The following is a 27,703-nucleotide window of genomic DNA, read 5'->3' as shown; positions in this document are numbered from 1 at the left end:
CATGAGACAAAGTCTCAGAAAAGAATCAGGAACAAAATTAATGGGATAACAAGTCTATACTCAAATGTCCAGAGTTTAAGGGAAAATCAAGATAAATTAGAGAGAATAATTTACTTAAATCAGCCTACAATTGACTGTGGGAACCAGTTGTTACATTTTCAATGTCAGCATTTAGACCTTGGAAAGCAACAAAACTAAAAGTCAGGATGTGATTTATAGTTTTATTGATTGTCTAATTTAAGAATATAATAGAAAAAGTATGTTGAATTTACATTTATATTCTGGAAAGCCAGGTGTTAAACATTTACCAAGATGCCCTGGCTGTAGTGCTAAAATTTGACCTCATTTCTGTCTCTGAAGCTTTCTGGAATAAAAACCATGACTGAAGCATTGTTATAAATATAGATACTTTTTTTTCAAAAGAACCAGGATGGAGAAGTGGAGAGGAAGAGAATGGAGAGGTAGCATTATAATTAAGAAACTATATTCTTGAGAGAGGAGCAGGGATGCAGCACAGTGGGTAGAACAACAGGTGTGGCATCAGGAAAACTCCTCTTCCTGAGTTCAAATAAGTGCTCAGACATTTATTAGCTATGTGACCCTGGACAAGTCACTTACCTGTATTTGCTTTATTTTTCTCATCTGTAAAACAACATGGAAAAGGAAATGGCAAACCACTCCTGTATCATTACTGGAAAAACTTCAAAAGGGGTCAGAAAGTGTCAGACATGACTGAAAAGCAACTAAATGACAACAAAATTCATGAAAGGAAATCCAGCAAACACAAGGAACAAGAATGTTTAAGAACATTTAGCTAATGTTCACTGGAGATCATAACAGCAAGAATTTTCTTTTTAATCTATTTTTATATATTTAATGAAATATTTTACAATTACATGTAAAAATTAACATTCTTCTTTTTTTCAATTTTGAGTTCCAAATTCTCCTCTTCCATCATATTCCTCCCCTACCCATTGAGAAGGCAAGCAGTATGCTATAAATTAAACATATGAAGACATACAAAACACATTTTCACTTGAATTTGCTTTGCCTCCTTCAATTATAAAGAAATGGGCTTTAAATTCAATGAAATAATGGAGGAATAAAATTTCCTGCACATGTCCACTAAACTAGATTACGTTAGTCATATTGGAAAAAAAAAGACACTTAAAAATAAAAAAGAAAAAGAAAGAAACTAAAAAAAGTATCCTTTAATCTGCATTCAGAATTCATCAGTTCTCTCTCTGAGGTGGATTGCATTTTTCATCCTAGGTCTTTAGAATTGTCTTGAATCATTGTCTTCCTTACAGTACCTAAGTTTTTCACAATTAATCATCTTTACAATATGGTTATTACTGTGTAAAATATTTTCCTGGTTCTGTTCATTTCCTTTAGATCAGTTTATATAACTCTTACCTGGTTTTTCTGAAACTATCCTGCTCATATTTCTTATAACAGAGTAGTATTTCATCACAATTATATAACACAACCTATTCAACCATTCCTTAATTGATGGACATACCTTCAATTTCCTTTTCTTTGCCACCACGAAAAGAACTGCTATAAATATTTTTTTACAATAGGTCCTTTTCCTTTCTCTTTGATCTTGTTGGGGTACAGACCTAGTATGGGTATTTCTGGACCAAAGGTTTTTGAAGTACTTTGGATATAGCTCCATATTGTTCTCCACAATGGTTGGAACACTTTACAACCCCACCAACAGTTCATTAGTGTCCCAATTTTTCCAAATCCCTTCCAGCATTTGTCTTTCTCCTTTTAAAAGGGAATGTTTAGAGAATTCAGCTCAGTTGTCTCTAATCTCACTTACATTTTCTAAATGAAGTTTGAAATAGGGTCTTCAACCTTAAAGTTGGTGGAAGGAAAAGTAAAAAATTATATGAAATCTTTTACAATGATGATGATAAAAGTATGTGGGAAGTTGAAAGAGAGAAGATTGAAAACAGGTGATTTAAGGAGTGAGCTTGAAAGTCAGCTCAAGATAATAAAAAACTCTTCTGTTCTCCATAAATCTAATAGGTAAACTACTCCTTGCTCTCTTGATTTGCTTACAGTATCAGCCTTGGAAAATCCTTGAATCCAGTGAGTGAAGAAGACTAATTTTTAACTATCCAGCTGCAGAAGAGAGGCTTGTACAGGCTTGAACAATGTTTGTGAAAACTGTTTTGGACCTAGTCTTTCTAATTCCTTTGTTCCATGTCTGAATACAGAGGTCTGCATCTACAGAGTCTTACTGAGAAGAAGTGGGTCCTTCAGGAATGCTTTGTGATATAGTTTATGAGTGTATGAGTAGAGATCAGGCAAATGAATTAGAAGCTCTAGAGTCAGTTATTCCCTATATTGCCTTCTGCATACAAATGTGGTAGACACAGACCTTCCAAAGCTGGATGTACTTTGGGAATTAGTTTTCTGTTTGAGAATGGATTTGCATTTCAAAATGGCTAATCTGTGTTACTGGTGGCCTAGGCCAGGGCCCAGGAAGAGTTAAGAGAGTAATCAGTGCCCTTGAAGAGACAGTCATGATATTGTTATAACTATATCCCTTCTTTTGCTTTTATAGCAGATTTCTGTAAGGACGGTAGACAAACTATAAAAATTTTGTTGTTGCAATACTAAATTTATTATTCAATAGATTAATACTGAGACATCTGAGTTACTACAATAAGATGTAAGTGGTAAAAATCTTACTATTTTAATCTGAATTTGTAGTCTATTCCATATCCTAAGCAACTAGGTAAATGAGTTCTTGGACTTGCTATACTCCTGCTAGTGGTTATATATTATTGTATAAGATTAGGTCTTTGAAGTATCTCATTCTTTCAGGGTGATATGTGAATAATATGTTCAAAGCGAAAGAATAAGACAAAGATGCAATGTAAAAGTTTTCTAATTAAATGGAGTAGGGAACTTTGAGAAAGCAACAGGATCACGCCATTTCTCTAAGACAGTCATATAGACATAGACATATGAAGTTAGATATATCCTCATTCTTTGAGAAAACTGTGATCCTATTACTTTCTCAAAGTTCACTACTTTTACATTACATTTTTGTCTTATTAGAGGTACAGATAGAAATAGGTATATAGATATAGATATGATTGGCTTCCAAATATTTCTTTTCAGGTATACAGGCCTAGAGTATGTTTAGTAATAAGTTCTCCAAATTGGATTAAGGATTTACACATAATATCACAACTATAATGTTAAAGAATTTTAAGTCTTTTCCCCCCATTTTAAAGTCCCTGTATGATCATAATGGCTTATTTGACAAGTCAGGCCCTCATGAATACTTTTTAAAGGTTCTTCCTTGAGCCTATTGATGGAATTGTTCCTATCAGATACAGGGTTCAAGTCAAGATAGAAACAGCAAGTGGTGTGGAAAAACTTAAATTCTCTAAAGTTCCAAAGGTGAATTATGAGTTCCTAATTTATTCTTCATCTTATACCTTTGTTGCTAATAGAGTTAGATCCATATGGTTTGAGTTAGTTTTCACCACACTAAGTAGTTACTGAAAAGAAAATTTAGGAGGTTGTACTAAATTGTCTTGTTATTGGTAGATTTTACTAAAATTACCTAGGAATCACTGCAAGCGACTTGGAACCAGATATACTTATATATCTAGGAGAAGCCTGCTTTAGCACTGCATTGAAAATGAGACCTATTCCAGAGTGTCCAAGTGAAGATATTTCTAGGAACTAACAACTGTATGGAACATCTGGGAATGAAGATGAAATGTGCTGAATAATTGAACATTTGTAGTGGGTTACCAGGTTATAAGGAGGCTTGATGTAATTTAATATTGGTGATCATTATTGTGTTAAACAAAAAAAAAAAGAGTCTAAATTAATTCTGAGATTCCAAAACAAGAAGTGTAAGTTCTTGAATGAAAAGCAATATCTATAATGTGACTTTCCACTGACCAGAGTTGTTGGTGATCTTACTAAATATAAAGTCAATCTTGACAAAGATTAAGCTGGACTGTCTTTTGGAAACTGTCCAGTGATATTAACAACCCCAAGCTTCTCCCTGAAACTTGCTTACCTTTCCAATATCACTTTATGTGGTGCTTCTATATGGCTGCAAATTACTAGCTCACAAAACACTGGTGGTAACAAAAAGGGCAATAGAGAGTTCTGTGGTGTATTTGAATAGGCTGCAGCAACATATTGTCAGGGAAGGATTATGTAGACCAGAATTGAAAGAGGACAACCTAAGCAGTGATGTGAACATCAAGAGGTAGTCCACCATCTTCTCGGTATTAATATAATGTTGAGACCTATGGGAAGGCCCATAGTACATTGGACAGACATGCTCTGGAGGATTTATCATAGGATACAAACTAGTTGCACGTAATAAAAATGCTTGAGTTGGTTATAATTTGCATCATTGGAGGGAATGCCTAAATTAGTGATTAACTAGATCTACTAAAGGATTTAAAACAGTGGTGTAACATAATTCATAAGATATAGCAAAACCAAATGATGGAGAAAAATGGATATTACTGAACATTTATTTTAGAAAGGGAAAGTTACAAGAACAAAAATTTTAGCATACAATTACAAAATAAGCCCAAAGCAAGGACAAAAATCAAAGTTAAGATAAATTTTAAAAACAAAGAAAAAAGCTGGAATCTTTTTTCCAAAAGACCAATAAAATTAATTTATACTTTAAAAAGACAGAGGAAAAGAAATTATCAAAATTAAGACTAAGGAGAATTCACAGTGAATAAAGAAAATAATTATTACAAAATAATTATCATTGTTATACCTAGTGGTATAATGATATGACAAAAATAAAAAATGTGTGAAATTCACTAACATGTACCAAAATAGAAAATTACCAAGTTAAAGAAAAGATAAAGGACTGACTTAAATCTCAAAGAAATTAAGTAATCCATAAGTGCACTCAAATAAAAATCACCTGGATTTGAAATACTTGTGTGCAAAGTCTGTCAAACATTGAAAAAAACAAATACTTCTATATTGCCTAGACTTTTCAAAATAAACAGGTATACTACCCAAGTCTTTCTTTGAGACAGTTATTGTCCTAATGTCCTAATCAAGAAAAGATAATAGGAGGGACCAGTAATTTTACTGAACAATGATGCAGAAATATTAAGCAAAAATTAGCAAAAAAAACTTTAGCAACAAATACAAAAATATAGTTCACTACAAATATATGGCTAAGTAGGATTTAGATCAATAATGCTTAAAGGGATGATTCAACATTAGAAAGTTATTAATATAATAAATCACATTAATGACCTCATCTATTAAAATTTTATCAACAAACAAATGCAGAGAAATAATTTAATAAAATATAGTCTTTAAACAATATTGAAGGAACTATTATAAGATTAGAAAAGATACAGTCTTCTTTGAATATTATCAAAAGCATTTATCTAAAAATTCAAGAGGCTGTTCCCTGGTACAAATCTCTGCAATAACATCTTTCACTAAAATTCTTCATTGAAGTTCTTCATTTATATATGTTGCAGCCTACTTATACTGCCCATGTACCTCTCATTTTCCTTTTGGATGACACTTTATTTTAATTCTTCAGACACTGAAATAGTCCATGAGTTACAACCAAAGAATAATGCCTTATATTTAACGACTCTTTATTTTGCCTTAATTCTGTATATACTTGTAAATAAATGCCTCCATCAATAACTGTAAGCTCTTCAAGAGCAGGGATTATTTCAGTTTTTTTCTATATTCATAGTCGGGCCATGCTGGTACAACAGATTTAAAAATACACCTTAAGGTAATCTGTTTACATTATAACAATATTTCTAAAAACAAGTTAAAGCAATACAACTGAAACAAGAAGAAAAAAATACAAAATAAAAATGACTTATATTGAAACATATTTACACATTTATGATAATCAAACACTATATGGAATTGAAAAAAAACAAGAGGATTAAGATCCATTTCCCAACAGGTAATTTTCCAAAACTTATGAATGTAGGTTTTAAGATTATTACTGAATTTTTATCATTATTATTATTATTATTATTATTATCCAACAGATTTAAAAAGAAGAAATATATAACAAAAAAAATTAAGTTCAAAATCACTAGTAACCATAGAAATGTACATTTTGAGAACTAAGACATTATCTTACCCTCATCAAATTAAGGGAGGAATGTAAAAGATAGAAAAATCCCAGTCCTTTGTGTCCATAGGTATGGAATATCACACATTTTTAGATTTTTTTTGATGTATCGATCAGTTTTACTGATTTCTTAAAAAAATTATTGCAATAAAAGATGACTCTCAGGGAAGGGGTCAGGCACCTATAAAAAGCAAAAGACCTCAATAAAAATGTATTATTTAATGGTAGAGTGGTAGATAGTAGAGTGCTTTGTTGTCTTTTAAATAAAGCCAAACTTTAACTCTTGTTCTTCCTTACATTTGACATCCCATCTCTAACTCCATGCCCTTTAACAGGCTATATCAAAGTCTAGAATTAATTTCCTCTTTATTTCTGCCTCTAAGAATCCCTAGCTTTTATTAAAGTTCAACTAAACCTCCTCCTGCCCCTCAGTGCCCTTCTTGATTGCCCATAGCTGCTGGTACCTCACCCCAAATTATCTTGTTTTTATTTTTTGAGTGTGTGTGTTTGTGTGTGTGTATGTGTGCATTCATGTATGTGTGTGTAAGAATATGTAACATCCCCTATAAGGAGACACATATAGAATGCTCATTCCTTGAGAACAGGGACCACTCCATTCTTGTATTTGTAGTTCAAGTACCTATGACAGCACTTGGCACATAGAAGGTGATTCACAAAAAGCTTCTTGTGACAAGACTGAAAAAGTGAATAAATTGTAATATTTAAATTTTAAAGCATGATGTATGTTCTAAAACATTGTACCATGAAGACTGATAGCTAAATAAAATTCAAAGATATATGTATAGGAAGAAATCAAGACCTGAATAACAATATGTATAGTGATTTCAATTATTTAAATAAGGGTAATATTTTTAAATACCCATCAAAACAATAACCAAACTTTGTACCAATATATTAAAATTAAGATACATCTTTTTTCTTTAAACAAGTAAGAACTGCAAGAGTGAAATGTTGTGGATATTGTTTATAGCAGCTTTAAGTGCTCTTTTTAGTTTTTTTACAAGGAAATATACTTTTGGGAAGAGTCAAGATAACAGAGTTAAAGCAGTGACTCAAAGTTTTAAATACAAATGTTACAAATGTTTTTACATGAAACTGGGAAATAAGATATATATGCAATGGGGTATAGAAATCTATCCTAGCCTACAGGAAAATAGAAGGAAAGGGGATAAGAGAAGGGGGAAGGGTGATAGAAGGGAGGACAGATTAGAGGAAGGAGTATTAAGAATGTATGCCATCTTGGGGTGGGGAGAACAGAGAAATGGGGAGAAAATTTGGAACTCAAAATCTTGTGGAAAAATTTTTGTTAGAAAAAGAAATACACTTTCTTGATGGTTTGTGTTTGTTTATATTTTTCTGCTGTCAAAACAAAAATTATCACTATAAAGCCTTTTCTCACTTAAAAACAATAATAAATAATAAAATAATAAAAATTGAGACTTCCAGGAGCCAAAATGGGAGAGTAAGTAGCAAATCACTGTAGCTCTCCCATATTCACCAACAAACAAACATAAAATAGTATCCCAGAACAAATCCTGGAACAACAGAACCAGCAGAAAGATGGGGTAGAGCAGTCTTTTACCAAAAGAGACTTGGAGGATTGGCAAGAAAGGTCCCAGAAAGGGTAGCACGTTCTAGGACAGGAAGTATAAGAGCAGCAAGCCCTAGCTTAGCAAACCAGCAGAAGATACTGAATTTCAATGTGGTGGAGGAGGCAAATATCATGATATTCCAGAGGGCAAAGGAGGGAGGGCTACAATGAAGAGTCACTAACCTGGCAAAATTAAACATTGCAACTACTAGGTCTATATCCAAAGAGATCATAAAAGAGGGGAAAGGACCTATATGAGAAAAATATTTATAGCTGCCCTATTCATGGTGGCAAAATATTTGAAACTGGGGGACTTTCCATCTATTGGGTAACAGCTGAACAAGCTATGGCATATGAATATAGTGGAATACTATTGTTCAACAACAAATGATGAACAGGCAGATTTCAGATAAACCTGAACTTTTACAAACTGATATGAAATGAGCAGAACAAGGAAAACACTATACATAGTATCAGCAACATCATGTGATGATCAACTATAAATGACTCAGTTTTTCTCAGCAACACAATGATACCAGACAAATAAAAAGGACTCATGAAGGAACATGCTATCCATATCCAGATAAAGAACTAATAGAATCTGAATGCAGATCAAAGCATAATTTTTTTCACTGACTATATTTTCTCATTTTTTTCCCTTTTGATTTGTTCTTCTTCCACAGCTGTGATGAATATGGACATGTTTTACATGATAGCATATATACAAACTACATCAAATTGCCTACCGTTTTCAGAAGAGGACAAGGGAGAGAAGGGAGGCAAAAAAATTTGGAACTCATACTCTTGTAAAACTGAATGCTAAAAATTTTCTTGATATGTAATTGTGAGAAAAATAAAATACTATTTACAGAAAAAAAATTGGCATCAGATGAACATTAGTTTATTTCTCTTGTTAGCATGATAAATCCTCTACTGATATTCCCTGTGGCAGTGCCAATAAACCAGCTGAGGGTTCTGGGGTCTGAACTATTCAGGGACTTGGGGAAAATGTTGCTAAAGGGCTTTAGAAACATTTAACCAGACTCCAGGTCATTCCTATTCAGAGAATCCTACAAGAGTGAATGATGCAACCATATGACAAGAATTTTAACATCCATGATAGAGGACAATGCATGATCATTTACAGAAAATTTAAATACCAGAATAAATGGTGAAATGATTCCCATAGCTAAATAGACCTGAGTCTTTCACTCCAGTGCTACCACAGTAAGTCTCCATATGTTTGGGTTAATATTGGGCCCAGGAACTGGTGGAAAGGAAAGCATAATTCTGTGTTACCTCTTCAGTTCACTAAGGGATATACAAACTTCCTCTATCATTTGTCAAACATCCCCACCCCAACAAAAATTGCTGCTTTCAGGATGGAGATATCATAATTTTATTTTCCACCAATGTCTTGAAGAATTTAACTAATCATAAGGTATGAATTTCTACTTTCTGATATCAAAATAGAGATGCTTCCTTGAGCAAGATTAGATCAAAATGTTTACCATAGTTTTGATAAAATGTTAAGCATGAAAGACAATTGTGAGTATATTAAGAAGGGCCAATATTTATGCCCTTTTCATTCAGACACCTAATATATTATTTACATACAATGCATATAGTGTTAAGTATCATGTGCAAATAGGTACTTATTTGTGAAAATAAATGCTGGCCACAGGCAAAACTAAAGAGATGAAAATTGTTTTAGGTATTATCTAACAAAAATTATTTTCTCCACCTCTATCTTTTCCCCCTTCGCTCTGGGAGCCTGCTTTCATATCATTCTATTATTGTAGTTACCATATGCTATCCCAGTCTCTGCTAAAGATTACCATTTGGGGATTCTTTCTGCCCTCTTTATGTTGTGATCCAAGATTATAAAACTGTTGTTTTATCTTTCCCATCAAAATTCTAATTGTTTCAGCTCATATCAACTAAGCCTTAGAAGAAGCCTATCTGACTGAATTAACTCAAAGTGAGTCCTCACTGCTTATAATAAATTTCATGTTACATTTGGATTCTAAAACAGAGCATGCATGTTATTCAAAATGTTTTTTAAATTAATTACAACATCTCAAAGAATGATTTGAAGAATTGCAGGCAGCATTGGAAATATATTTTTGATCAAAAAGATGAGCTATTATACCCTAAAACAAATTTCCTAAATTACACACAACAGTCTGACCCTGAAGAATAGGTATATATTTCATATTCTTAGTATGACTCAAGTACTAGTTTATATGTCTGACTCTTCATGATCCCACTTAGGGTTTTTTTGGCAAAGATACTGGAGTGGTTTGCCATTTCTTTCTCCAGCTCATTTTATAGATCAGGAAACTAAGTCAAACAAGGTTAAATGATTTGCCCAGAGTCACACAGCTAGTAAGTATGTGAGACAAGATTTGAGCTCAGGAAAATGAGTCTTCCTGACTCTAGACCCAACACTCTACCCACTGTGCCAACCAGATGCCCATATATGTGTGTATGTTTGTAAGTGTGTAGATATAGATATGTATATAAAACTATATCTTATGGATATACCTGTAAGATATAGCTATATCTATACCTATATATACACATATATACTTACATACATATGTGTGTGTGTGTAGAGATAGAATACTCCAAATATTGATATAGATATTAATACCTATATCTTGATAAACATTGATAAACACATATGTCACAGATGCCTGCATCCGTGACTGTGTTTAAATGCCGGTGAGTATGAAAAGAGAAAGAAATACACATGGGTCAGGTGGGTAACAGGTCCAGAACTGGTTCCATTTATTCATCTGAGGGCTAGGGTTTTTATACCTCACTCATGGGAACAGCACCACGAGTAGCAAAGGCAAAGTATCAACAACTTTTTTCTCATGAGAGTGGTAACTACGGGGAGTTCCCCCCTGAAATGTCTCTTTGCTTCCCTGATATCTTTCAAGGTCCTTATGTTCTTAAGAGAGAGAGAGAGACAGAGCAAGGGGAGATTGGAGAGCCTACATTCTGTCTTGGGCAGCCCTCAGACAGAGAACATACAACAGGTAAAACCCGTCCTGGCCTACACCCTCAGACTCGTCAGTGCAAGGCCTCTACAGACATATAAAACAAGTGCAGATTATCCAGGGGAGGGAAGTATAATACTGGTAACTAGGAGTTGAGAAGAGGTTTTATACAGAAAGTGACATGAGCTAGGTCTTAAAGGAAACCAGTGATTTCAAGAGGAGAGAGAAGCAGGTAGTGTATTTTAGGCTTAGGGAACAGACAATAGAAAGCCATGCATTTAAATATTTGGGAGTTAGAGTTTTGTGTGTGAAGGATAGCAAAAAGTTTGACTGGAGTATAGAATACACCAAGAAAATTAATGTTTTATAAGACTGGAAATATAGGATGGGTCCACATCATGAGCTTTAAATATTAAACAAAAAAAGTTATATTTGATCCTAGAGGTAATAGGGAGCCAGTGGAATTTATTGAGTAGCTGGGAGGTAAAGGATGTGTGACATGATCATACTTGTATGTTAACAAAATTACTTTTGAACTTCTGTAGGAAATATATTGGAGTAGGGAGAGGCAAGGCATGTATACTAATTAGAACATTATTACAATACTGTCTACAAGAGGGGATGAGGGCCTGAACTAAATAATGGCTATAAGAGTGGAATGAAGGAAATGATTGTGAGAAATGTTGAAATAGGAAAAGCAAGACTGGGCAACAGACTGTATTGTGGAATGGTATTTAAGCTGAAATTGTGAACCAGGGTGACTGGAAGGATGGTTGTACCCTTGACAGAAATATGGGAGGTTGAGAAAAAGACTGGGTATCAGGAGTTGGAGGTAGAAAATAATGAGTTCCATTTCAGAAATAGTGAATTTGAAATGCCTATGAGACATCCTATTTAAAATAACCAATGGTCAGTTGGTGATAAAATTTGGGATCTTGGGATAGATATCAGGAGAGTCTATAAAGATGTGAGAAACATAGGAAAAGGGATAAAAATTAAACCTATGAAAGCTGATTAAGCCAACAAGTAACAGTATATGTTAAAGAAAATATAAGAGCACCCAGAATAGAATTTGGTAGTATACCCTCTCACAGCTTTCCTTTTTTACATATACTATATATTTATCTCATCCTAGATTATTAAGTATATTTCAACACAGGAAAAGTGAATTAATTACCATACTTCCTCTTGTATTAAAAAAAATGATAGAACAGTTCAACCACTAAAGGTAACATTTAGGAAGTTACTTTTCTATTTGGTAGTTGATTTGCATGCCAAGAGGATAGTCTAGAATAAAAATGGGATTGCCGGTGGCCAAAAGAGAGAAACAAAACAAATAGACTGTGTAGAGTTTAAACCTGTGCCCTTGTCTTCATTTGAATAACAGTTCTAGTCACAGCCTAAACATTTTGTCATTATGGGTCATTGGACTTATGAAAAACATCTAAAGAAATTCCTTCCTTATCAGTTTTGAAGCTGGGAAAGACAGAAATGTTTCAGTGAAGAAGTCAAGATTTGTGTCAAGTTTGGAAGGAGGCTACATAAGTTATTAAAGTGGCCTTGAAATCAGGGCATCTATTTTAGGCTTTGATACCGATCTGGGAACAGTGGAAAAAATCACCTGTTCTGAGCTCTGATAACCTATCTATAATTGGGATTAATAATTCAAACTATATACTTCCAAGATTTGTTGTCAGGAATATGCTATGTATACCATAAAAGGATAAATATCTCAAGATATAATTTTGATATTTTATTTTTCCAGTTCAGAATCCTATTCTGAGTTCTGCATATATTTTAAGAATTACAAAAACACTTAAAATTATCTCATCCAATGCTCTCATTTTTACAAATGAGAAAATTGAGATTGGCAAAGAGATATGAATTTCTTGAGGTTAGAAAATAAGAAATTCAGAACTACAATTCAGATCTTCTGAAACCCAGATCATTGTGTAATCCTCTTATCATTTGGAACCTCCTTTTTTCCCAACAGATCATTGAGAAAACATCTCTGAACATGGGTAATTTCACCATAGTTACAGAATTCCTCCTCATGGGCTTTTCCAGAAACTGAGAACTACAAGTCTTACAAGCCATGCTCTTCTTGTTCATCTATCTGATGGCTCTGTTGGGGAACCTACTCATCTTCACCCTCATCTCTCTCAATAGGCACCTCCACACTCCCATGTACTTCTTCCTGAAGAACCTGTCCATTTTAGACATCTGCCTTATTTCTGTCACTGACCCCAAATCCATTACAAACTCTCTGAGTCACAGCTGCTCCATCTCTTACTATGGGTGTGTATTGCAGTTCTTTTCAGTGGTTTTATTTGCAGGATCAGAAATTTCACTCCTCACAGTGTTGTCTTGTGATCACTATATAGCCAGCCTGTGCACTATGAAAACATCATGATCAAAGGATGTTGTTTGAGGATGGCAGTGGCTTCCTGGTTCAGTGGAGGTGTGGTTGGGGCATTATATTGTCCCTTCTTTACTTAGAATCTCCTGCTCTAAAGAACACATCATAGTTTATGTGAGTGTTGCTATTGCATTGGTGTTAGGGATTTTCTGCTTCATTTCTAGCGTCATCTCTTATACTCACACCTTCTCAACTGTACTGAAGATTCCAGTGAAAAAAGGTTGGTCAAAAGCCTTCTCCACTAGCCTGCCTCATCTCGTTGTTTTCATGGTTGTTATCATAACTGGGGCCATGACTTATTTCAAGCCAACTTTGGATTCTGACTCAGTTCTGGATCTATGGTTGTCCATGTTCTATACAGTGGTGCCCCCAATCCTGAACCCTGTCATTTATAGCCTGAGGAACAAGGACATGAAGGCTGCTTAGAGAAAACTTATATCCTGGAAATACTCATTACTGGAATTAATGAAAAAGTCTTTTCCATGATTGTATATTTGCTTTTTAATAAATCATTTCTGCTTTTTATGTGATTATTGACTAAAAAAATATTTTCACTTGTATATCTGACTCTAGAACATAAGTTTTGAAATCCAGACTTCAAGGGTCAGGAACATACTAAGAGATACGATTTTCCAAATAATATACACTCTCATAAGTGAGCAAAATTGTAATAATACTTTATATTTCTATAATGCTTTACAGTTTTTCAAGTGCTTAGCACATTGTAAGCACTTAACAAATGCTTACTGATTGTTGTTAATTTTCACATTATTATATTTGATCTCAACAATAAGTCTAAATTGTAGTTATGAAAGGTATTATTCAAATCATTTTATGATTAAGGAAAGTGAATCTCAGAGAAGCAAAGTGATTTGACTAAGCTCTCCTGAAAGTGGAGGAGTCTTAACTCATATGCATCTTTGTTTTCTAAGTCTAATTTCTTTTTAATCTTATACCATGAACAGAACTGTAAAAAAAATAGCTAATGTAAATTAATGTGAAGACTTTCAAACATATTATTTAAAAATAAATCAATTTTTATAAAGTGATATATTTTATTTTGCTTGCATATCTAAAATAATCATAGTAGCATATCTAATCCAATTTGCATCTTAAAATACAATTCCTCAATCTTCCTGAACCAGAAGTCTACCTACATGATGACAGAATATATCGAAGGTATGTCTGTATATGTACATATGGAAAATATATACTTGTATATACATATATGTATGTGTACTATATCTAGATATACATATATACATATTGTGTCATGTTTGTATATGTGCATATATATTTATATGTGTATACATGTGTGCATCTATATGTATGTCTATACATATATATGCCAAAAATCATTTCTTGGAAACATTTTCCAAGACACTGGTCTGTTTCCACCAGTTGCAGAGATTTGTCTCATTTGGGCTTCTTTCACTAGGGGAATAGGGGAGCAGATGACATATAAATGAGAGACGAGTCAGGCATGTATTCTAATCATGTAAATATATGGTACAAAAGCCCATTTTTAAAAGTAACAAAAAAAGCTGGTCTATGCTACTGTGTAACTTAGATATACTAAATATGAACATGAAAAATATATTATTTTTGCCTGCCAAATTGTTTTCCTGGACACTGTAGCCTTGTTACCACAGAGGCAGAAATTTGATAAGACCTCTTTGCAAGGCCATAAATAAAGTTGCATAACTTATTACCTCTATTAAAATCTGTGTTTAAAGTTCTTGAAAGTGTGTTCTTCTGTATAGATTTTAAACAAGATAAAATTATTTGAATTGAGAATGTCATATAGGTCTAATGTGGGACTTCTGGGAGCCAAGATGACAAAGTAAGCAAGAAATCATCTGAACCCTTTCATATTCAACTCCAAACAAGCATAAAATAGCACACTAAAATGAATTCTGGAACAGTAGAACCAACAAAAAAATGGGGTGAAACAATTTTCTAGCCAAAGACAAGTTAGAAGGTAAGCACAAAAGATGTATCTCACACCAGTAAAAGAAGAGTGTGCTCAATGTTCAGCTAGCCAGCAGGAGGCCTTGAGCCCCAGTGCATGTCAGTGACTGAGGCCTCATAGTTCCTTTGCAGCAGCAGCAAGTGGCTAGCACCCCTCCCATGCAGCCCTAGCATAGAACCACCGTCTCCCCTTCCCTCACCTGAATGGGCATCAGTACAACACCAAGTGAACCACCAAGCCAGAGCCCTGCAGAATCATGTGGCACCAGCCACCCCCCCCCTGCAAAACCAGGGGAACCAAAGAGCAGAATAAGGGTCAAATATGTGCTTTAGCACAGCACCAGGTGAACAACCAGACACCAGTACCAGGCCCCCAAATCCTGCATGTACCCCAGCACAGGACCCCAACATCAGGCCATCTGTAAGTTTCAGTACAATCCCAGGTATGCTGCCAGATACACATAGCACCACTCAGCAACATCCAGCACCACCCACCACAGAGCAGCACTAGGCAAACTACCTGTCCCAGGGAGTCCCATCATAGCACAATGGTCCCCCCACAGGCCTCAGGGCAGTACCAGCATAGCACCAAACAAGCGGCCAGGGCCTGCAGCCCCTGGCACAAGAAGCTTGGGACGTTACCCATCCACCCCAGGCACAGAGTTAAATTTTAAAAATAAGAAAATGGGATGGAAAAGATGAGCAAAAAGAAAAAAGAATCTAACCATCAAAAGATATTATGGATAGAGGTAAGATCAACATACAAACTCAAGAGAAGACAACACTGTCAAGACATCTATATATAAAACCTCAAAGAAAAATGTGAATTGGTCTCAAGCCCAAAGAGAACTCCTAGAAGAGCTCCAAAAATGTTCAAAAATCAAAAAGAGAGGTAGAAGAAAAATAGGGAAAAGAAACGAGAGTGATGCAAGAGAATCATGAGAAGAGTCAACAGCTTAGGGAAAAAAATAGCTCCTTAGAAAGTAGAATTGCCCAAATGGAAAGGAGTACAAAAATTAACTGAAAGAAAATAATTCCTTAAAAATCAGAATTGGGCAAGTAGAAGCTAATGACTGTAGGAGACATCAAGAATCAATCAAACAAAATCAAAAGAATTAAAAAATTGAAGACAATGTGAAATATCTGATTGGAAAACAACTGACTTGGAAAATAGATCTAGGAGAGATAATTTAAGAATTATGCAGTTACCTGAAATCCATAATAAAAAAAAAACTGGACATCATATTTCAAGAAATTATCAAAGAAAACTGTGCTGATATCCTAGAATCAAAGGGTACAAATAGACATTGAAAGAATCTGCCAATGGCCTCCAGAAAGAGATCCCAAAATAAAACTCTAAGGAACATTATGGCCCAATTCCAAAACTCCCATGTTGAAGAAAAAATATTGCAAGCAGCCAGAAAGAAACAATTCAAACAGTAGGGAGCCACAAACAGGATTACATAGGATTTGGCAACTTCAAAATTAAAGACTGTAGGGCAAGGAATATGATATTACAGAAGGAAAAGGAGCTGGGACTACAAACAACAATTATCTGCCCAACAAAACTGAAACTTGAAGCATAATACCTCAAAGTGAAAAAATTGCCATTCAATGAAATGGAGGGCTTCCGAGTTTTTCTGATAAAAAAAAACCACAGTGGAATAAAAAATTCAATTTCCAATTTCAAGATTCTACAGAAGCAGAAAAAGGAAAAAAAAAAAAGAAAGAGAAAACAAGGAATTCAATAAAGCTAAATGGTTTGCATCTTTACATGGGAAAATGATACTTCTTATTCTTAAGAAACTGTATCACAGTTACTGCAGTTAGGAGTATACAGAGACAGAGGATGCAATTAGAAGACAATTTCAAAATAAAAATTAAGAGGTGAAAAAGAGGATTGTACTGGGAGCAAAATGAAGGAAGAGGTAAAATGGGCAAATTATGTCACATGAAGAGACATGAAAGACCTACTAAAGTGGAGGGAATATCAGAGGGTGGGCAGTGGGATCTTTTGAACCTTACTCTCATCAGAACTGGCTCAAAGAGGGAATAACATACACAGTCAGTTGGGTATGGAACTCTATCTTACTCTACAGGGAAGTAGGAAGGGAGGGAGTTGAGTAAAGGGGGGTACTGCTTGCCTTACTTTCCTCAATTATTAAATGGGAATAGCAGAACCTGCATTGAAGGGTTTTTGTATGTATCAAATAAGATATCAGTAAAGCATTTCGCACAGTTGCAGGTACATAGTAATTGTCAAATAAAGGTTTATTCCCTTCTCTCTTCTTTATTTCCCATTTAATTGCCTTCTCTTTGGTGACTGCAAAGGGTTCACTTTCAAAATAAATTGTCTGTAAATGGCATTTATTAAAATGCCAATATTTCCTTATGCCTTATATTTCCTAAATCTGTTATTTTTCTTCCCCAGGACCTCCAGTCCCTGAATCCCTCCTTATTTCCCTAGGCAAAGTTACCTTCTTTCACAGAATAATACTCAGAATAACTTGGTCATTTACAGTTGTTCTTTTCTGTTTTATTTTTAATTTATGGAAAAAATAAGCATTTCTATAACAGCATAATAAAAAAAGGTGATTGCAAATGAAATTGCAAAACTGCTATGCACTGCTTGCCAGTAAACCCCAAGTTAACTAGGTAGCTTTTGGCCATCAAAATTTACCTTCCTTTGGGCAGAACACTCTCAGGTAATAAGGGAGGACAAAACAGGGCAGGAAAGAGGACAGGAGAGGAGAGCACAGGAGAGGACGGGATGATCTGAGTTGAGCAACTGGAACTGGACAGCTGGGTTCCCATTCAGGCAAGCACCAACACCAGTACCCACAAGAGTCAGCAACACTGGATCTCTAGGGGTAAGGGTGGAAAGTCTGGCCCCTGGAGCATGCCTGCTCACCCCGGCCTTTTGCTCCTTTCTTTGGCTCTTTGAAGATGAATGTTTCATTGCTGCAGGATGTTTCTCCACCTTGAGCTTTCCGTCTTGGAGATGTGCTTCCCAGAGTTTTGCTTAGGCACTGGGAAACTTGGCTGCCAGAGAATGCTGTGGCATGTGGTGGTTTTCTGAGTCAGTTTCCACTGGTTCCCCTACCTGTACTGAGACTCTTGTGGGTCCTGGTGTTGGTGCTTGCCTGCTCCACCACCTGGGGTTCAGGATTTCCCCCTAGTATGCTGAGGTGGGGCTTTCTGTTAGCTTGCTGGGACATCTCCCATTCTCCAGGGGCCAGCCTACCCAATCCTACCATTCCAGTGTTGCTGATTCCAGCCCACCACCAGGTAAGCTGCCAGAACCCTACAGCCTCCAAACGCCAGCATCTGAGGCCCCAGCACATAAAACCAGTGACTAGGCCCTGGGCTCCCAGCACAAGCAGCTTAGGTCAGTGCCCCCTGCTCTCAGCAATTTTTTTAAAGACTAGAAAATAAGCAAATACCATGAGCAAAAAGAAATATACAATGACCATAGACTCTTATTATGTAGACAGTGAAGATCAAGACAGAAATTCTGAAGAGGACAACATTGTCAGCAAACCCACATCCAAAACCTCAAAAAGAAATATGAAGTGGTCTGAAGCCCAAAAAGCCTTCTTAGCAGTGCTCAAGGAGGATTTAAAAAGTCAAATAAGAGAGGTAGAAGAAAAATTGGGAAAAGAAATGAGAGGTATACAAGTTAAAGTCAATACCTTGGAAAAGGAAGGATGAAAGTTAGCTGTAGAAAACAACTCTTAAAAAAACACAATTGGCCAAATGGAAAAAAAGTAAACTGAAGAAAACAACTCCTTAAAAAGCAAAATTTGCCAAATGGAAAAGGAGGTACAAAATCTAATATAAGAGAACAATTTGTTAAAAATTAGAATTGGGCAAATGAAAGCTAATGACTGTATGAGAGAGCAAGAATCAGTCAAACAGAAACAAAAGAATAAAAAAAAATAGATGAAAATATAAAATACCTCATTGGTAAAACAACTGACCTAGAAAATAGATCCAGGAGAGAACTTAAAAATTATTGGCCTACTTGAAAATCACAATGAAAAAAGAGCCTGGACAGCATCTTTCAGGAAATTATCAAGTAAAATTACCCTGATGTCCTAGAACAAGAGGGCAAAATATCCATAGAAAGAATCCATCGATCACCTCCTGAAAGGGATCCCAAATTGAAAATATTGAAGAATATTGTAGCCAAATTCTAGTATTACCAGGTCAAAGAGAAAATACTGCAAGCAGCCAGAAAGAAACAATTTAAATATCATGGAATCACAGTCAGGATTACACAGGACCTTGTAGCTTCTACATTAAAAGATCATAGGGTATGGAATATGATATTTCATAAGGCAAAGAGGCTTAGATTATAATGGAGGATCAACTACCCAGTGAAAATTAGCACAGTCTTTAAGTGGAGGAGATGGACATTTAATGAAATAGGGGACTTCCAAACCTTCCTGATTAAAAGACCAGAGCTCAACAGAAAATTTGGTCTTCAAATGCAAGACTCAAGAGAGACATAGAAAGGTAAACAGGACAGGAAAAAAAACCCAACATGTTATTAATAAGGGCAAACTGTTTACATCCCTACAAGGGAAGATGACACTCATAATTCTTGAAAACTGTATTGTCATTACACCATTTATAGGGTATACATAGACAGAGGGGGTGGATATAAGTTGACTTTGATTGAATGATAAAAAAAAATCCTACTAAGTGGGTTAAATGGATCAAAGTAAGTAGAAAAATTGGATCTAATTAAGGGATTGTACCTGGAGAAAATGAAAGGAGGAGACAGTCAAGGGTAAATTATATTATATGAAAAGGCACAAAAACCTATTACACTAAAGGGAAAGAAGGGAGGGAGATAAGCATTGTTTGAACTTTATTCTCATTGGATTTGACTCAAAGAAGGAATAACATAATCAGTTAGGTATAGAAATCTAATTTGCCTGATAGGCAGTAGGAGAAAAAAGCAGAAAGGAAAGTGAGGGGAATATAATGGAGGATAGAAGTGTTAAGGGTAAAGGGGAAGAAAAGGGAGGTGGCTAATGGAAGGGAGAGGGGACTGAAGGAGGTGACAATAAGGGAGGCAGGACTGAGGGAGGTGGTGGTCAAAAGCAAAACTCTAGTGAGGAGGGAAAGGGGAAAAAGAGAGAAAAGCATAAGCAGGGGGAATAGAATGGAGAGAAAGACAGATAATAATTGGGACTGTGAATGGGAATGGGATGAAGTCTCCCATAAAATGGAAGCAGACAGCAGAATGGATTAAAAACCATAATCCTATAATATGTTGTTTACAAGAAACACATTTGAAACAAAGAGACACACACAGGGTAAAGGAAAAAGCTGGAGTAAAATATATTATGCTTCAGCTGAAGTAAAAATAAAAAAAGCAGGGGCAGTAATCTTGATCTCAGACAAATGAAATAATATCATTACTAAACACATATGCACTGAGTGGTATAGCATCCAAATTCTTAGAGGAGAAATTCAGGGAGTTACAGGAATACATTGACAGCAAAACTATACTAGTGGGGGACCTCAACCTCCCCCTCTCTGAACTACATGAACCTAACCACAAAATAAACAAGAAAGATGTTAAGGAGGTGAATAGAATTTTAGAAAAGTTAGATATGGTAGACCTCTGGAGAAACTGAATGAGAATAGAAAGGAATATAGTTTTTTCTCATTGGTACATGGCACATACACAAAAATTGAACAAGTACTAGGGTATAAAAGCCTCACAATCCAGTGCAGAAAGGCAGAAATATTAAATGTATCCTTTTCATATCATGATGCAATAAAAATTATATGTAATAAAGGGCCATGGAAAGATAGACTAAAATTAATTGGAAACTAAATAATCTAATCCTAAAGAATGAATGGGTCAAACAACAAATCATAGAAACAATTAATAACTTCATTCAAGGGAATGACAATAATGAGACAACATACCAAAACATATGGGATTCAGTGAAAGCAGTTCTTAGAGGAAGATTTATATCTCTAAATGCTTATGTGAATAAAATAGAGAAAGAGGTGATCAGTGAATTGGGCATGCAACTAAAAAAACAAGAAAAAGAACAAATTAATACTCCTCAATTAAAAACCAAATTAGAAATATTGAAAACTAAAGGAGAGATTAATAAAACTGAAATTAAGAAACCTATTGAACTGAAAAATAAAACTAAGAGCTGGTTTTATGAAAAAAACAATAAAATAGATAAACCTTTAGCTAATTTTATTTGAAAAAGAAGAAAACCAAATTATCAGCATCAAAAATGAAAAGGGTGAATCCACCACCAATGAAGAGGAAATTAAAACAATAATTAGGAACTATTTTGCCCAACTGTATGCTTGTGTGAAATGGATAAATATTTACAAAAATACAAATTTTCTAAATTAACAGAAGTGGAAATAAAATACTTAAATAACCCTATCTCAGAAAAAGAAATTGAACAAGCCATCAATGAACTCCCTATGAAAAAATCTCCAGGGTCAGATGGATTTACAAGTGAATTCTATCAAACATTTAAAGAAAAATTAATTCCAATACTATATAAACTATTTGGGGAAATAGGTGAAGGAGTCTTACCAATTTTTTTTTATGATACAAATATGGTGTTGATACCTAAACCAGGAAGAGTCAAAACAGAGAAATAAAATTATAGACCAATTTCCTTAATGAATATAGATGCAAAAATTCTAAATAAAATGTTAGTAAATAGATTACAGCAACTTATCACAAGAATATTACAATATGACCAGGTAGGATTTATACCAAGAATACAGGGCTGGTTCAATATTAGGTAAACTATCAGCATAATTGATCATATCAACACCAAAAAGCTTTTGACAAAATACAACACCCATTCCTATTAAAAACACTAGAGAGCATAGGAATAACTGGAGTCTTCCTTAAAATGATAAGTACCATCTACCTAAAACCTTCAGCAAGTACCATATGTAATGGTGACAAGCTAGAAGCATTTCCAATAAGATCAAGGGTGAAACAAAAATGTCCATTGTCACCACTGTTGTTCAATATGGTACTAGAAACTTTAGCTTTAGCAATAAGAGAAGAAAAAGAAATTGAAGGTGTTAGAATAGTCAAAGAAGAAACAAAGATATGGGGATATACTTAGAGAATCCTAGAGAATAAAGTAAAAAACTACCTGAAATAACAAACAACTTTAGCAAAGTTTTAGGCTATAAAATAAACCCAAATTTTACCTATCACAAGCGCTTTCTCTCTCTCTCTCTCTCTTCTCTCTCTCTCTCTCTCTCTCTCTCTCTCTCTCTCTCTTCTCTCTCTCTCTCTCTCTCTCTCTCTTCTCTCTCTCTCTCTCTCTCTCACACACACACACACACACACACACACACACACACACATCTCTGACAGCTTTGTTCTCTTCCAATGAGTTTATTCCATTCTAGTTCGTACTATAATAATTTGCACATTATTTTTGTCCCCCTAACAGTTTGGAAGCTCCTTAAATTAGAAAGCTATACTCATGTGAGTAAATCCAAGAACCAGAAGGGAGAAAAATGGTCAAGAGGATTTGGATGAAGACCAATAGAGGTACTAGCAGTAATTACTTGAACAGAATATGCTACAAATGGCATAGACATAAAGATAAAAGCAATGAAAAATTCAGGAAATTGATCTTAAACCTAGCACAGAAACATGATATGGTAGTGATGTGGGAACTTTAATTATTCAGACTTCTAGAGTATTTTATCTCTGTCAAAAGTAAATGGTAGTGTTTTCAAGATGAATCATAGGATTTAGAGATCATAGAGCCCTCTGTACCCACCCAAATCCTCAGTGGAGATCTAACAAGCTGACTGTAGGTTCTGGGGCCTGAGCCATTCAGGGACTTAGGGCCCATGGCACTGAATGGCTTTAGGAACACTCAAGAGAACTCCAGTTTTATCATCCTCAGAGAATATCACACATAAAAAAAATAGGGGGCTGACATCTCTGAAGGAAAATGAAATGATATAAGAATCTGGAAAATATTTTATATCTGAAGAAGAATTGTGTTCTAAGAAATGTGATTCTTTACACGCCTTTTAAATGCTTTAGCCAAAGTGGGGAAGTAATATTTGTAGCTATATTGACACCAGTGTTTCCTGTCCCAGTACAATTGCAGTGAATTTAGCTTATGGTAGGCTCATGTGGGGACCCAGAATCAGAAGAAATGAAATAAGAATTGTTTGCACCTTATGTCCATTAAGTATATGAATCTTTTATGATTTTGAAAAAGTATTGTACATTTGCATAAATGTATTGAATCCTTAATGGAAATCTTATTTCTGACCTTCAAGCAATCGATTGACCAAGTATTCAAATTAAAAGGTATGAATTTGTACTTTATAGTACCAAAGATGTATATATATATATATATATATATATATATATATATATATATACACGTGTATATATATGTATGTGTGTGTATGTGTATATATGTGTGTGTATATAATATATATATATATATATATATATATATATAGTTTCAATATCTTTATGAGAAAGATTAGGAAAACAAAAAGTGCTATTATCAATATGAAATGACCAGGGGTATGACAGACTATATGAGCACATTCAGAAGGTGTTTTTGATGACTTTTGGCTAATGCAGTAAATAGGTCCCTGGGTATGAAAATCAAAGTCAAAGTGGAGAAAATTAAAGAGAAGATGAAGATTGATTCAGGTGGTATCCTGCTGCCATTTTAGAGAGGTTTGTCCCCTTCTATTTTTCTACTTTTTGGAAATTCATTTCTCTCATTATGCTCCCTTATTACTTAGTCTGCATGGAGTGCTGGTTTCTCTCCTCCTGGTTACCACCCTACCCACTGAGAACTTCCTTTCATGTACGGTCCCTAGTTCCTAAATAATATGCTGGTATCTGATCCAAATCAAGTGTTAAAGAGATTTTATCCAACAAAACAACATCTTTAATGGTAAATTTTCAGGCAGCATAAAACAGGAAACTTCAATGTTTCAGAGAGTTTAGGCTTTGTTTTAGATTGCAATGACCTTTCCAATGCTACCTTTAAGCTTACAGCCAAAGTGATTACTGAAAGAGTGACCACAGTCTGTGAATCAATAAGCATTTATTAAGATCCTACTATGGATCACACACTGTGTTGGTGACAGAAAGGCAAAAGTGAAAATCATCCTTGCCTTCAAAGATTTTAGAGTCTGCTTGAGGAAAATAGGATATGTGTGCTTATATACATGCAAACATAAATATGTATATAATATATATATATATATAACATATTATATATAATATATATAACATATTACATATAATATATATATATGAATATATGAGTGTATGTATCTGTAGTTATATGTGTGAATAACAATATATAAAAATAAGTATAAAATAGATGCAAGTTGACTTCAGGGGTCAGTGTAAGAAATTGAGTGAATCAGGAGAGACCTCATATAGACGATAATATTTGCGCTAATATCTTGAATACCTAGGGATTCTGAGACACTTTGATCAGGGGAAAATGCATTGCACGCAGAGGGAACAGGCAGAGGAAAGGCACATAGATGGGAAATGGAATGCCATGTATTAGAGATACCCTTGAGTTTATTTAGTATGAAAGTGACATGCTCAGATTTGTGTTTTAGGAAAACCAGTTTGACGGCTGTGTAAAGGATGGCTTGAAGAAGAAGCAGACTTCAGGCAGAAGCATCAATTAAAAGGCTACTGCAATAGTCCATCAGGGCTGAGGAACCTGTGGCCTCAAGGCCACATCTAGCCTCTAGGTGCTCAAGTATGGCCCTTTGACTGAATCCAAACTTCACAGAACAAATCCCCTTAATAAAAGGATTTGTTCTGTAAAACTTGGACTCAGTGAAAAGCCTGCAAAAAAGGACATAGAAGGCCACATGTTCCCTACCCCTGAGATAGATAACAAGTCTCTAATGTACAGAGGAGACTTAGTGAAGAGAGGGTGCTGATACAAGAGGTACTGTAGAGATAGAAAAACAAGATGTGGAAACTGACTGGATTGTGGGACAGGAGTGAGATGACAAAGCTATAACGAAGGTGTAAATTTGAGTAACTAAAAGGATAGTAGGGCCCTGAAAGAAATAATAAAATTCAAAAAAGAAACACTATTGGTGAATAGAAATAATGACTTTTGTTTTAGACCTGCTGAGTTTGAGATATTTATAGGACAGCCACCTTATATCAAATAGGCAGTTAGTAATATGGTTCTGGGGCTTAGGAGAGAAACAAGGGTAAGACATGTAGATATGAGACTTATCATCAAAGAGATGATAAATAAATCCACAAGAACCAATAAAGGTACTAAGAGAGATCATTTATGGAGATTATAGAAGAGAGCCTAGAACAAAACCTTGGAATATGCCCACAGTTAGACAACTTTATGAGATGATGACGATGGTGATGATACACTAAGAGACACTAACAATGAATAATTGGATTGACAGGAAAACAAAGAGAGAGCAGAGTCAGAAAAATCCCAAGAGATAATATAGGAGAAAGTGTTTAAGAGTGTCAAATACTGCACAGGAGTCAAAAAGAAGGATACTTCAGAAAAGACTATCCTAGTAGATGGTATATTAGTTGAAGAGAAGTTATAAAAGAGGCCATAAGGTCAGGAGAGAATGGGACCCAGGGTACAAATAAAGATTTCACTTTTGGGGGGAGAAGGATGATTCCATGACTTTATCAGAGACTGGAGTAAAGGAGGAGAAATGAGAGATAATATTAAAATATGCCTCTTGAAATCAATATCTGGCATGTCAAAATTCCTCTATATTGAAAAATTAGACAATTCTTCTCAAATTTGTCCTGCCTGTCCCTGATTCTGTGTCTTTGTCTATAACATATATGGAATATCTCCCTCACCAACCCCAGTATTTCTGTTTATTGAAATCTTACCCACTCTCTGAAAGCTTTCTTACTGTCACCAAAAATATGAAATCATCTCCGATCCTGCCTAGCAGAATTAAGCTCTCCCTCTCATATATCTCTCCGCTATTTTTTATCCTCCCTTACAATTATCCCTTTCTACTTTGGATTGCAATTATTTGCATATCTTTTTTGATTCCCTGAAAGACTGGAAGCTTTTGGAGGCCTATGACTGGAAAATATTCATCTTTTTAACTATCCAGGTCTAAAATAGAGGATTGCACAGAGCAGATGTTGATAAAAGTTTGGTATAAAGTATCATTGACGCATCCTACTTTGTAATTCCTTTGTCCTATGTCCAAATAAATGGATCAATTTCTGTATCACCTTATAAGGAGCAGTGGGTCCAGAATGCATAGATTAAGGTGTAATTCATGAGTGTATGGGGAAAGATGGGTATTTTAAATCAGGCAAGGTGAATCAGAATCCAAAAGAGCAGTTATCTCTTGCGTTGCATTCTATATAAAATGTGGAACATATCTACATATCTATGAAGGGGCTTTGGCAGTGAGTTCTCTAGTTGGAAATGGATTTGCTTTTCAAGGTGGTATATTTTTTAGCCAAAGAAGAGCATAAAATTAAAAGAGTTAAGTGGATGTCAAATCCTTGCCTCTGTCTTCATTTGCATAAAAATTCCGAGCTGTTGGCATAATTATGATGTCAAAATGTCTTGAGTGGCATACGCATTCTGAACAGTGAATATAATTTAAAATTGCTAGAGAATATATATTACTTTTAGGCTTGAAGAATAATAAGACAATCATTTGTATATGAAAAGCAAGTTTATGTTTGCCTCAGAACCTGGAGAAACTTTCAGCTGAGACTTGGAATCAGGAGTCCAGCTTAGTCAGCATGGTTCTAAGACTTCTTTCATGAACACTGGAAAATGATATAACTTCCTGGAATCCTTGAATAGCATAATTTCCAGAGTATCTTCTGAATAAAATGGTAAAAAAGACTACTGAAGAAGCCTATTTCACAGGTATCTTGTGTTAGATGTGCTTGACAACACTGGACATCATACATTTAAGAGATATTATTACTGTTATTTTCAAGATGAGAATCTTGTTCATAGGTTCTCAAATGCTTTGGGACGTAGGAAAACCCTTAAAATAGTCTACTTCAGTGGTTCTTAATTTGTGTGTGTGTGTGTGTGTGTGTGTGTGTGTGTGTGTGTGTGTGTGTGTGTCAGAAGTCACTTTTTCTGATAGGACTCATAAAAATGGGAAATCTTTTTTGAAAAAAAAGCTCCTTATAGAAAAATAAAATAAAGTACATAGGATTAAAAATTAAACCTTCTATATGGAAAAACAATTATAAAAATAAAAAAGACATGTTCATTGACTTAAGATTAACAGCCTTTGGTCTAGATCAATGCTCTGACTTGACAAATGAGAAAACAGGTAGACAGAGCTGTGAATTGCCTGCTCTGACTTGACAAATGAGAAAACAGGTAGACGGAGCTGTGAATTGCCCAAGACTACACAGAAGACCTGAACTAAGGTCTCCTGGAATCTAATACAATGAATATTCTTCTTATCATTTGACAGATGGTTCTTTTCCCTGAACAGAAAGTCATGAGAAGACCCAAAAT

General features: G+C 34.9%; 1 pseudogene; it reads left to right on the top strand.

The window, feature by feature from the left end:
* The first annotated feature begins 12,776 nt into the window (after window positions 1-12,776).
* Window positions 12,777-13,664, top strand: LOC110200268 (olfactory receptor 14A2-like; annotated as a pseudogene).
* Window positions 13,665-27,703: the final 14,039 nt, after the last annotated feature.

This window comes from Phascolarctos cinereus, unplaced genomic scaffold, assembly GCF_003287225.1.
Source record: "Phascolarctos cinereus isolate Bilbo 61053 unplaced genomic scaffold, phaCin_HiC Scaffold_5;HRSCAF=322, whole genome shotgun sequence".
Lineage (NCBI taxonomy): Eukaryota > Metazoa > Chordata > Mammalia > Diprotodontia > Phascolarctidae > Phascolarctos > Phascolarctos cinereus.
Note: the sequence above shows the minus strand (reverse complement) of the source record. Positions and strands in the feature narration are given on the sequence as shown.